The sequence below is a fragment of the Rhinopithecus roxellana genome, chromosome 1 (assembly GCF_007565055.1).
Source record: "Rhinopithecus roxellana isolate Shanxi Qingling chromosome 1, ASM756505v1, whole genome shotgun sequence".
In the NCBI taxonomy this organism is placed as follows: Eukaryota; Metazoa; Chordata; class Mammalia; order Primates; family Cercopithecidae; genus Rhinopithecus; species Rhinopithecus roxellana.
Genome location: NC_044549.1, coordinates 125991104 through 126003964, shown reverse-complemented (window position 1 = coordinate 126003964; position 12861 = coordinate 125991104). Strand labels below are relative to the sequence as shown.

At 49.3% G+C, this 12861-nt stretch overlaps 1 non-coding gene across 1 annotated transcript; it reads left to right on the top strand.

Annotated features, from left to right (window-relative positions):
• The first annotated feature begins 10907 nt into the window (after positions 1 to 10907).
• On the top strand, positions 10908 to 11011 carry LOC115900847. The gene has a single exon (XR_004060497.1). It is a non-coding gene; the product is annotated as a U6 spliceosomal RNA (small nuclear RNA).
• Positions 11012 to 12861: the final 1850 nt, after the last annotated feature.

The following is a 12861-nucleotide window of genomic DNA, read 5'->3' as shown; positions in this document are numbered from 1 at the left end:
ACATCACCAGATGATCCTTTCATTGCAGGACAGAACTGAATAGGTTGAGGAACCATTGTTAGAAACCACAGTAGTGCCACACATCAATGTTTCATGTGTTAGTTGAGAAACCTGGTTAGATTGTAAATTCTTTAAAGGTAGGGATCATATCATATGATTCCTGCTAATACTCCCCAACAGTTAACACAGAGCTGCATTCATAAGTTTTTAATGACATCTGTGGAATCATATTATTTGGGGACCAATGAAAAGAGTGGCATGAAATGGATTTAACAGCCCATTACACACCCACCCCTACCACACACTTTTTTTTTTTTTTTTTTTTTTTTTTTTTTTATGTTTTTGAGATGGAGTCTCGCTCTGTCACCCAGGCTGGAGTGCAGTGGTGCAATACCTGCTCACTGCAAGCTCCGCCTCCTGAGTTCACGCCATTCTCCTGCCTCAGCCTCCCAAGTAGCTGGGACTACAGGTGCCCGCCACCACGCCCAGCTAATTTTTTGTATTTTTAGTAGAAACGGGGTTTCACCATGTTAGCCAGGATGGTCTCGATCTCCTGACCTCGTGATCCGCCCGCCTCAGCCTCCCAGAGTGCTGGGATTACAGGCGTGAGCCACTGCGCCGGCGCCACACCACACCTTTTTTTTTAACCCAGAAAATATAAAGTGCTTTCACTTCTATGACATTTCTTTCCCTGACACACCTATGCAGGAAGGACACAGGTATGAGACACCCTACTTTACAGACAGGGTAACTGGGACCCAGCAAGCTTAATTGACTTGTCTGCCTCAAGACGGAACCCCAGTCTTACTGGCTCCCCATTGAACTGTATTCCGTCTCTGTGTGTTCCTTATCCTCCTCCCTGACCCCGCCGTCAGGCGTCACTGAAATGCCCCAGACGCATCACTGCTTTTGTTCTTAACAATGTGAAACATCAACCAAGCCCAGCAGGTGATAGAACTGGACAGCAGCCAGGGGTCTGTAAGCACTGAACAGCCAGTCTCCATGTTCACTGAAGATAATGTATGTATCAGCATGTGGTATGTTTCTGGCAGGCAAGAGAATGCAGAAGGGGTGAGTCTCCAGGTGACAAGAAAAGACTTCGGGAAAGGGATTTGGGGAAAACATACAAGCCCATCTTAGTGTTAATGTGCATATATGGAGAGAACATTTATGGAATGCTCTACCTAACAAAAGGAGAAAGTTAAATCCTATTAAAAAGGGAGTTGTAAGTCCTTGAGTGCTGCTGTTCTAAAAATTTTTGAGAGGTGGAAATTTGAAGAAAAGACCTTGAAGAAAATGGAAATTCAGTCTTGCCAAGAGATTTCTCCCTTAGCAAAAATCTAGGAGCTAAACGCAGGACCCATCCCAGGGCCTTGAAACCATACCACGTTGTATTCTGAGTCTCAAATTACTTTACTAATAGGACTTTAAATGTCCTTAAGATCTAGTGCTATCTCCAGCACCTAAATCAAGAATGGTGAGCTGAGGTAAAATATGAGAAAGAAATGCTCATTCATTTGTTATTAATACCTAAAATAATATCAGCATTTATTAGGCAATTATGTGCCAGGTATTTTGTCACCATAATGCTAGGAGATAGTGCCATTATTATCATTAGTATTTTTCACAGGAGAAAACTGAGGCTCGGAGAGGTTAAGTAACTGCTCAAAGTAACACAGCCAGAAAGTGGCAGAGGCTAGGGTCGATTCATGGTCACCTGTCCCTTGAGTCTACATCTCGCTGCTACTGTGCCAAATTCTTTGAGTTTGTAGGTGTGTGTGCGCTTCTGCGTCCTGGGGCAAGAGAACAACAGCATTCAAGATTCGTTAAACCAAGTTTACAATGTACGTGCTGGGGAACTGCATGCTGTCTTAGAGGCTGAGGCTGGCGCCCGTGGCCACAGTACAATGGAGGGGGTGGTTAATCTGGTTTTAGAGGATGGCCGATTGGCGATGGCAGACAGAGATCAAGTAACTGGGCCCACAGGAGGGCGCGAGCACGCAGAGGCACGAGAAGAAAAGGAAGAGGGCCTGAGCTCGAACTTGGGGAAATCAATGCCCAAAGCCTGAGGGACTCTGGAGGGAGGACGGGAAAGGGCCAGAAGTTCATCCCCGAACTTCCAGATTGCTCAAGAAGCGCCGGGCGGGGCCCTGCAGTCGCTCAAGCTGTGAGGAGGACCTGAGAAGCGGGGACGCCTTCGAGGTCCTCGCTGAGCTCCGGCGAGGACCTGAGCTCCGGCGGCAGGTGGCGAGAAGGCCCAAGCCCAGCGGTCGCCCCGCCTCGCCCCTTCCCTGCCTCCCCCTTCTCTGAAAGGCCCCATTCTCTACCGCCGCCGGGGGAGCAACTGCGCTGGGAAGCCACCTAGCGCCGGGCCCCACCTTTCTTTTTTCTTTCTTTCTTTTCTTTTTTTTTTTTTTTCTTAATACTTTTCGGCCAATAGCAGCGGCGTCAGGCAGGTCTTGGATTGGTCCGCGCCGCCCCCGAGCCAGCCAATCAGCAGCTTGTTGCCAAGGTGGGGGTTCGCCAGAGCGGGAGGAGGCTGCTGCGCGCCCGCTGTTGCCCAGCGAAGAAAGCAGACTTGTGAGGGCGTTTGGTGGCGCTTTCAGGTCCCAGCCAGCTGCTGGTGGGGATTGAGGGACGTGGGTGGGTAGCTGGGGGGTGAGAGGCCGAGGGCCCATATCCGGGAGGGAGGGAGCCAGTCACCTGCTTGCCTTCGCAGGCCCAGCCGGCGCTGTCTCCCTCCTCCCCGAAGCTTCCTTGCCGGGCAGGTTTGACTCTAGGCAGCCGGTGTGGGATCGCCTTGGCCGAAGCGGTCCCGGGTTGAAAGGCATTGCCGTTGTCTCCTTACCCTCACCACCAAGCATACTGAGGAATAGGGACCTGCGAACGTGAGAAGGTGCAAAAAACACCCAACTAACTTCTGAGGCAGACCAGACTATGACCTGAAGACAGTGCTGTCTTGCAGTGTGTGCCCCAAAAGGGACCAGCTGACCTCGCAGGCCCGGAGGGGCTAATGAGAGAGTGAAAAGGGCCCCGGGAAGCAGAAGACGTAAATCGCACACCTCCCCGTGTAACAATAATGCCCAAACCGCCACAAAGCAAGGGTCTGGACGGTAGGGTCTCACTTTTCCAACCATAACTCAGTTACACAAGGGAGAAAGGGCGGAGGCAAGTCTACCCCTCACACATTCTCCTTTGGCCTCATACTCAATTCCCCAATCCTGTTTCTCTCAGTTTCCATTGTGTAACCTAGATAAATGCCTCCTGTTCTAGTAATGGCCATAATAATATTTAATCACATTTATTGTGTACTTTCTAAGAGCGGGGTACCCTTCTGAGCACCTCACAAAAATCAATCCTCCCAACAATACCAACTAGGAACTACTTTTATCTGATCTTAAGGTTGAAAAAACAAGCAGTGAGAAGTTAGGTAACTTGCCTGTTGTCACAGAGCTAGCTGTACCTAGGTAGTCTGTTTCCACCTGGGAAACCCATCTGACTTTGCTCTAGAAGATGTGGACATTCCTGCTATATTACCAAAGGAAAAGGCTAGAATGGTTGCCTTTTTGAAACACCACATGCCCCCCACCCAAGAGCAGGACTTTCAGTTAAGGTCCTTAGGACTCTCAAGACTTCTCCAGACTCCCAAGAGATTCCCCGTGTGGCTTCACCACACAAAATGAAAACAGATAAAATGCTGAATTTTATAGGTGAATTTCACCACTATGCAAAAAAAAAAAAAATGGAGCCAGAGAAAATCCTCCCATCTGTGCAGTGCTGATCCCCTGGACCAGCCTGGAGCATGCCTCAGAGCCAGGAGAAAGGTGAAGTATTCATCCCCCAAACTTCACAGCTTTGTTGTATGTTTTCAAAATGGATCTCGCGTAGGACAGACACCAGCTTTGAAGTTGGGCAATGGTGTTAAGGGGTACAGGAAGAAGAGGCTGAGAACCTGCCCCCAGCTGGTGTTGGGAAAGGCTATTTTCAGGGCGCTGCTTGGGTCGGGAGGGCAGTCCGCTGTTTCACTTCCCATTCCCCCGTGCTCTCACTCTCTGAGCCCTGCCTCTGGCTCAGTCTCCCCTACTCCCATCCTCCACCCCACCCTGCACCCTGCACCCGTTTCCCAGCTCCTGGGGCACACCATCTGCTTGTCCTCCCCCTTCCCAAGGGACTTAGCTCATCGAATAGAGACCTTTAAATAATGAAACGCCCCAAAGCCTCCCCACACTGATCCCCAGCCCCTGGCTGGGGTGTTTATTCAAAGACCAGGAGCTGGGCTGGAGGGCTGCCAACCCCACCGCCTCTATTCAGTTCCTTTCTTTTCCTGCTCAGCTGCCGGGCGGTGGCTAATGGGTCTTTTCTCTGGCTTTGGCCCCTCCGCCTGCCAGGCCTAGTGCACAGAAAAAAGCAAACAAAAAGAACAGAACTGTAAGGAGGAAGCAGGACTTTGGATGTCAGCTCTTCCAGGCTAGGGGTGGGGAGGGAGGAGGACACCAGATCCACCTCACACTGGGAAAGGGACAGGGACGAGGGTGGAGAGAGAGGACCCAGAGGCTTGGCCTGCTCCTCATCCCAATGCAGGAGCCAGAGCATCTCCCTCTGACTCTGGGGAGCTGTGTGACCAAAGGAGGAGGGGGAGAGTTTGTGAAGTGGGGAGGGGGTGTCACTTGGGTGGTTTGGGGCTTGGGCAGCATCCTCATGCAAATTAACCTGGTGAGTCACTGAAAGTTTGGTCCAGACACAAAGAAGCTGCTTCTCTCACCCACGACCTCCCTCCACTACAGAAGCCCCCCTCCCCAGCCAACCAAACAAAAGGCCCAAGCCCAGCGGTGCGTGAAGGAGTGAATGGGCGAGACCTTCCCTGGTGACGTCCCACCAGACAGATGGCAACAGTTGCACCACACCAGTTGCAAGCCTCCTTTCATCCTTCTCCCAAGTCATAAAGGAGAAAGACCCCAGTCCCTCTAGAGCCCATCAGCATCTCAGGGCCAACCCGAAGGCAGGATGGGGGCTAGAGGGTGGGTTGCCAGGGAGCAGGAGGTGAGAGGGGAACTGATGCTGCGTGTTTGGCTGGAAAACAAAAGTGTGTTGAAAGCACGGGCACTGCGGCCAGCCTGCCCATCTGTCCTCCTTTGGGGAAGCTCTGCCCCCACACGCCTCCTCAGCTTCTGGCCAGCTCTGCGCAGAGCCGGGGCCCCTGGGAAGCAAGACTTCAGTTTGGGGCAGCAGCACTAAGCCACAGTAATTTGGTACGTTATACTTTGAGGCTTTCATCAGGCAAACATCCCTGACCGGCATTGTTTCGCCTCTTCAGAAATGGGTCTAAGTGGAAAATCCCAGGCCTCTGGGACAGGTGGGGAATAGTGGGATCTGGGTGCTCTACAGTTTAATGATAAAGTTTGAGTTGTTCCAGAATGGGATTCTATTAAAATCATCCACACATTCCCGCAAACATTAAGAAGCTAGGAGTGGGCCAGGAGTCAGAAAACTCAGCTTCCAGTCTCAGCTCACCGTCTGCGTGTTGTGTAATTCTGGGCAAGTCATCTGGGTTTTCCGAGTTCTAGTTTCCTCTCTGTAAACTGGGGAGTTAAGAACCCCCACTGCCCTACCTCCTAGTGTGGTAGAGAGCAAGCTGATGCCCAATCTAGTGCCTGGTAAACAGGAGAAGCTGCGCAAGGCTCTCCTCTCAAGTTCCCCACACCCACATCTCCCAGGAAGTGGAGTGGGCATGGCACTTTAAACATAGTTCAAAGTACTTCACATCTATTACTTCATGAGGCAACTGAGAGTAGAAAGGTCTAAGGCTGTGCAGAGATCTTTTTTAGAGAGTAGGGATGGAGGCTGAGCTAAGGCTAGTGTCCTCCCCGCAGCCTCCTGAATCTCAGATTTGTGTCTCCCTTCTCCCTCTGCCTTCCATCAATCTAGCCTGACTTGGGAGGATTTAAGGGGAACTCTGGGCTAAGGTGCTAAGAGTTTATTTATTGAGGTCAATACATTCAGAATAAAAGGGAGTCATCCCTATGTCTTCATCAAAGGTTTATTAAAGTCATGATTCTGAGGCCATAGGCATGCTTTCTTCTAGGCTAAATGCTGCTGCTGTTCTTTCTGCAGAGAGCTAAGCTGGTGATGCTGGTGTCAGGGGAGGATAGGAAGCATGGGGGAGCAAAGTGGCTACCCAGAGAACACAGGGAACAGCCCTTGACCCTCTCCTAACTAGCCTCATGCCCTGCTCTTCTGCCCACCCACCTGACCTCCTGTTGTTTGTGTTGGCCAAAGCTCCAGTGCCCAGAAGTGGTTGGAATGTCTTCTGCTGGGCATAAATAAGGTAGTAAAGACATGCTAGCTGCAAAGGCATTTCTCGAAACATCTGTCTTTCCCAATCCTTGCTCAAGCTAACCTCACCCATCTCTGATCATTTCCTCTTGTGTACCTAACATCCAAGCACTGATGTAGATCATTCTATGTAATTCCATTAGTTTGCATTCAATCCCATGTAGTTAGTGTTTAGGTACTTTGATATATAATTTTCCTGTCACCTCTTTTGGACTGGCAACACTGCAGACCAATCCCTGTTCTTTCTCCTCTGCTCTCCTCTCTCCCTGTGCTTCTCGAAGGGACCTGTCTCTGCCCATAAGAGGGCACTTACTGCAGGACACTCATTACTTGCCTGCCAGACTGATGGCTGAAACCTCAAAACCATAAAAAATGGGTTTCAAGCTGCCAGTTGCAGCTGGCCCCATGCTAGACCCAGATAACAACCTCTGGACTCCAAGGCCAGCATGGATCCACATCAGTCCCTCACATTCAAATAGCACCATAATCTCAACAAGTGCTTTTACATCCTGTTCCACCCCCCTGGATATCTTTGAATCTCATCCTAGGAAACAATCAGTGCTCCGTTTTCTTTCCCCTGGGGAGGTGTCACAGGAGAAGCCTATTGGTCAAGCAGTAATTATGACAGCGATTATTTTCCTTTTGTGAAAACAAGAGAAGCCACTGAGACCTAAGCCTCCACCCTGAGCAGGCTCCAGTAAGAAAGGAAGTGGGTCACAATGGACACAAGGAGTTCCTGTGTTTTGTACCAGGGCTGGGAAGTCAGCAGCTGAAATTCCTGATTAGGATGATGCAACCCATCTAGCTGGCCAGTCGGTATTGAACTGGGATTTCTCCAATTGGAGTGGGGCAAAGGGTAAAAGAGAGGCTTCCCTAAAAAGTCTAGACTATCTGGTCTCCTCAGTCCCTCTGGCTTCAGCTTCATTCCCAGGTACTGTGTTAGATGCAGATGCTGTGTGAATGTTGGACAACATCAGAGGTGATCTCTAGGACCTTATATTTTAGTTGAAATATGACATATGCACAAAAAAGAAACCCATGGAATAACACCCAGTGGGAGGGAGCAGTGGCTTCTTGCTATAAGAACTCAGCAGGTTTTTAAAACATCACTTAACATTAGGATGAATGGCAATGATTTCACAGGGGAGAGGTGATCTGAGCTTGGTCATAAGAGATGTATAAGATTGGGATGCCAGACTGCTCATCTTATGTAGGCTATCTGCAAAGTGAACTGTGGCTTTGTGTAAAAGTTTCTGGATTCCAGAAGACAAGAGCACGAAGCGTGACAAGAAGAAATAGATGAAACCCTGGGGTTTTTGCTGTAATTTTTCTTGTTTATTCAGTCAGCCTTGGATTCAAGCCTGACTGCCAGTTACAAGCACTGTGCCCATAGGTAATTTGCTTAACCTTCTGAGCCTGTTTCTTCATCTATCGTCTAAAGGTAATAATGCCAATGCTATGGAACTGCTCTGAGGAGGCCAGGCATGGTGGCTCAAGCCTGTAATCCCAGCACTTTGGGAGGCCAAGGCAGGTGGATAGCATGAACTCAGGAGTTTAAGACCAGCCTGGGCAATATGATAAAATCCTGTCTCTATAAAGAATACAAAGATTAGCTGGGTGTGGTGGTGCATGCCTGTAGTCCCAGCTATTCCGGGGGCCGAGGCAAGAGAATTGCTTGAGCCCGGGAATTTGAGGCTGCAGTGAGTCAAGATCATGCCACTGTAAGCCAGCCTGGGTGACAGAGTGAGACCTTATCAGGGAAAGAGAAAAGAGGAGGGGAGAGAAGGGGAGAGGAGGGGAGGGGAGAGAGGAGGGGAAGAGGGGAGAGGAGAGAAGAGGAGAGGAGAGGAGGGGAGAGGAGGAGAGGGAAGAGGAGGGGAGAGGAGGGGAGGGGAGTATAGGAGAAGGGAGGGGAGGGAACGGGAGGGGAGGGGACGAGGGAGGGAAGAAGAGAGGGAGGGAAGGAAAGAAGGGAAGGATCACACATACACAGACGAGTGTATCATTTCAGCTGGACTGGAAAAACTGGAACCAAAATACTGTCCTGCCTTCTTGGGAACAGTGTCCAGGGGGAAACCCATGACAGTGTCTCTGTACCAAGCTGGCTGGATTTGGGGACCTCGGTGAAGATGGGGAATGTGTAGCTGTTTCAGGTCTCAGGTAAGGAAATGGAGGCTTTGCCAAGATCTTGCCGTCCCCTCCTGGCCTTTGCCTGGGGAGGCAGTGCCGTCCATTTCATGGCAGGCAGACAGCGGAGGTAGACCCAGTACTACTTGGGCTTCTCATGTAGGGATTAGAGTCCAGGGTGGCCTAAGGTCCTTGGGGTGACTGACACTTTAGGCCCTGACCCTACCCTTTTCCTCCTGGAAAGAACGGAGGTTGGAAGCTTATGAAATGACCTCCTCCAGCCTGACCCGACAGAAGTGTCTGCCCTGCTCAGGAGGCCTTCTTCCTCCCTGGTCCCCTAACTGTTTACAGGCTCTCAGAAAGGCAGGTGTCAGGAGGCAGCTGCTGCTTGTGGTTAACTCCCCCTAGATACAGGAGCACCAGCCTTCCCCACACCCACTGCCATTGGCTAACAGGAAGCCAAAACAGACTCCCTCTCTCCGCCCTCTGCCACCCCAGCCAGTAAATAGAGAGTACAGGAAACACCTGGAGGAGCAGGCAGCTGGCAAGGGAACAGTCTGCCCACGAAGAAAGGGTTTGCAAGGGAGTAGCTAGGCTGGGGAGGAGCTGGGGGAGGGAGTTAGGCGCTTAATTCCACTTCTCACAGCACCCACCAGCTGCTGGGAACTAACAGCTGAGTTGCTGAAATGATCCATCCCCCTCTCAGTCCCCCACTAACACATACACAGTAAAGGGATCATCCCTCTCTAGCACCAGCTTGCCTTGAGCGAGGACAAGAGCAATCATACAAGAAAGACTCTTCAGAAGGCTTTGCCTCCTCACCCTCAGCCAGAGCTTCTCAACCTCTGTGAACAGTGTAAAAGTAAATCTGTGGTCCAGGCATGAAGACGGAATCATCAGTCTTCATTAGCCCACGTGATGTGAAAGCCCATGTAATGTGAAAGCTCATTCCAAAGAGAAGTCTCCAGTTTTTTTCAAACTTACCTAGATCTCCATCTGTGTCTGCCTATTTACTGCTTATAATTTCAAGTTGTTGAGGTTCAGGGTGGAACTGACCTCACCAAGATCAAATGAAGCCCTGCCATCAGCATCCACCCAAGAACGTGCTCACTAGTGTGTAGACCTTGTGCCGGGAACCATGTATGCAGGCTGGCTTAGCTTACAGAGCTCCCTTACTCCCTTTTAGGAGATTCCCAAATAGAGCACTTTTCCTTTTAGGTTTAGAGTGGGAGGATGGAGCGGTGGTGAGGAGGGGACACTTGCCCCATGGCTACCTGAGGACCATACTGTAGTTTGTTCAACCCATATGTTTCATTCAGCAGTCAGTGTACTTAGGCCTGCTCCATGCAGAGTGGTAGACAAGCACATGGAGGTGAAAAAGGAAATAGAAAACAGTGGTTCCTGCCATGGAGGTGTGAGTGACGACAGTTGGAGAGGGCAGAAGGGCTTGCAGAGCCATCAGACATCAACTCAAAGCAATATGCTGCCGGCCCAGTGGCTCACGCCTGTAATCCCAGCACTTTGGGAGGCCGAGGCCACCAGATCACTTGAGGTCAGGAGTTTGAGACCAACCTGGCCATCGTGTTGAAGCCCTGTCTCTACTAAAAATACAAAGTTAGCCTGGTGTAGTGGCACGTGTCTGTAATCCCTGCTACTTGGGAGGCTGAGGCAGGAGAATGGCTTGAACCTGGGAGGTGGAGGTTGCAGTGAGCCGAGATCACACCACTGCACTCCAGCCTGGGTGAAGGAGTGAGATTCCATCACACACACACACAAACACACACACACAAAGCAATGTGCTGTGTTTGCCATAAAAAGTGTGAACAGTAGTAAACTATGTGTGTACCTCCTTAAGGGGTTCTGAAGTAAGAAGTATGTCATAAAGATGTGAGCCGTTTTAAACCATATGCATGAATGCTGGAAATCCCTGAGGTAAGAATGTATATAGAGGACAAGTGGAATTATTCAGGGAAGGCATCCTGAAGAGGCAGTGGTAAAGGAAAACAGCATCGATGCTGGAGACAGGCGCACATAGGTTTTAAACCCATTTCCACCACTTTCCTCTTTTAGTTACTGGTGTCTTGCTTTCTTCATCTGTGAATCTGAGGTCCTAAGATCTCAGAGACTGCATTAGAGATACTGTGTGTAAGGCACCAGGCAGAGTCCCTGGCAATAGTGAGTGTTCAGCACACAGTAGTGCTCACATCCTAGAAGAAAGTGATTTGTGCCATGTCAATTGGCAAATTACAGAAATTTGCAGATGGCGGCAGAGCTGCAAGGAAAGGTGAGCAGGAGACAATTTGGTAAAGGGTTCTGGCTGGTTGGGCTGCTGCACAAGGAGTTTGGGGTTGGAAAGACTGAAAGAGCCCTAGGATTCCCATCTTAGGGATACAGAATGGCAAAGAAAGTCAGCAGGAAGGGAATGGCATGATGAAAATAGAGTTTGCATGCTCGCTTCGGCAGCACATATACTAAAATTGGAACAATACGGAAATTAGCATGGCTCCTGCACAAGGATGACACACAAATTTGTGAAGCATTCCATATTTTTATAAATTAAAAAAATTGGGGGAAAAAAAAGAAAATAGAGTTTGCGTTGTCCTAGGATAATGGTCAGTCCGGTGGTAGGGCAAGGAGGGCAGGAGGCTGTTATATGAATGTTTAACAGAGGGCAAGACCTGGGTTATGTGCTGGCAGGAAATAGAACAGAAGAAATAGATTTTTTTTTTTTTTTCTGTTCCATGTGGAAACGAAAATAGAATGGTAAGAGATCATTTAGCACAAGTGACTCATTTTACAGATGGGAAAACTGAGGCTCACGAAGGAGAAAAGGTGGTGCAATGATGTTATCTGCAGTCATTGTGAATTTTTCATGAGATGATTTATAAACTAAACACTTTCAAAGGAAGGAAGGAAGGAGGGAAGGAAGGAAGGAAGGAAGGAAGGAAGGAAGGAAGGAAGGAAGGAAGGAAGGAAGGAAGGAAGGAAGGAAGGAAGAAAGGGAAACGCAAACTGAGGCTCAGAGTGCTAAAGGGACTTGTTCAAGATATCGAAGACTTCTATTACAAGATATTGTCAGCCCTGAAGCTAGGCCCCCTATTTCCTAACAACTCCTACCCCAGTGCCATTTCCATCAGCCCCCAGCCAGCCTCCAAAGTAGACATTGGGAAGGATTTCTCTGGATAGAATCAGCGTTTAGTAGCTGTGGAATCCATTCTGCCTCTCCTGCCGCTGAGGCCAGAGTCCTTTCCTGGCGTCAGCCCAGCTTTCTTCTCTCCAGGTGGTTACCTTTTGGGTAAATCCACTTAGGGAGTTAATTGATAACGAAGGCTCTCCCATATTATGATTTAAAGTGTGAACACCCACATCCAAGTGACATTTACATTTCACTGAGAGGTGCTTAAAGACCTAAAAGCCTGCAAGATTCAGAGGACCAAGTTTTCTTAAGGTGCAATCACAGGTTCCTAGTGAGTCCCAGCTCAAAATAGGTGAATGGGCTTAATTTTTTTTCTTCCACCCCAATCTAAATTCCTATCATCCACTAGCCTCCACTCTTGGCAACTTTGACATTCATTTGTTCAACCAGAATTCACTAGTACCTACAAAGTACCAGACACTGTTCAGGCAAGGTCTCTGGCCTACATTCTAGCTATACATTCAACTGAACATCATGGGAACTCAAGGGAAGGCCACATAGGCCAGTTTGTGAAGGGGAGATGTCACTGAAAAATGTGAACTTGAAAGTGTGAACAGTGAACAGTGAACACTGGAAAAGTGTGAACTTGAAAACCTGAGTGAACCTGGCTAAAGTAGGTGGATAGGAAGGGGACAGGGCATTCCTTGAGCAAAGGCCTGGAGGCTGCAGTCCCAAGCGCAAGTTTAACGGGTACCACCAGTTGAAGGTGGGGAGAGCTGCTTTTTGTCTAATTTTAGGGGTGAAGAGGCCCCTTGTGTGCCCTCATTTCTATCAGGAACATGCCAGAATGCTCCTTCCTAGAGATTGTGGCCGTAGGGACAGCCTTCCACTGAGGTCCCCAACGCAGAGATTCACTGCTAGCTTGGGGAGTAGGGTTGAAAACCCCTACATCCCATTCCCAGGTGGCCCCAGGTACATCACAGGCCACAAGTTGGGAGCACACGCAGATATGTACTTTAAAAAAAACAGCATTTAACACTTTCAAAAAATTAGTTGCCATCATTAGAGTTTAGGGAGATGTCAAATAAACATCTACATTTCAGGCTGCTCTTGAAAATTACAATCTCTGAAATCACTGGCCTCATGACTGGCCTCTCATGATTGCAGTGGACTGGAGCTAAGGAACAGGGGTTCTTTTCAGACAAGGTTTGAGCTCACTCCTCAAGTTTACCCTGGCTTTTGTCCAGCCAGCCTCACTTATCTAC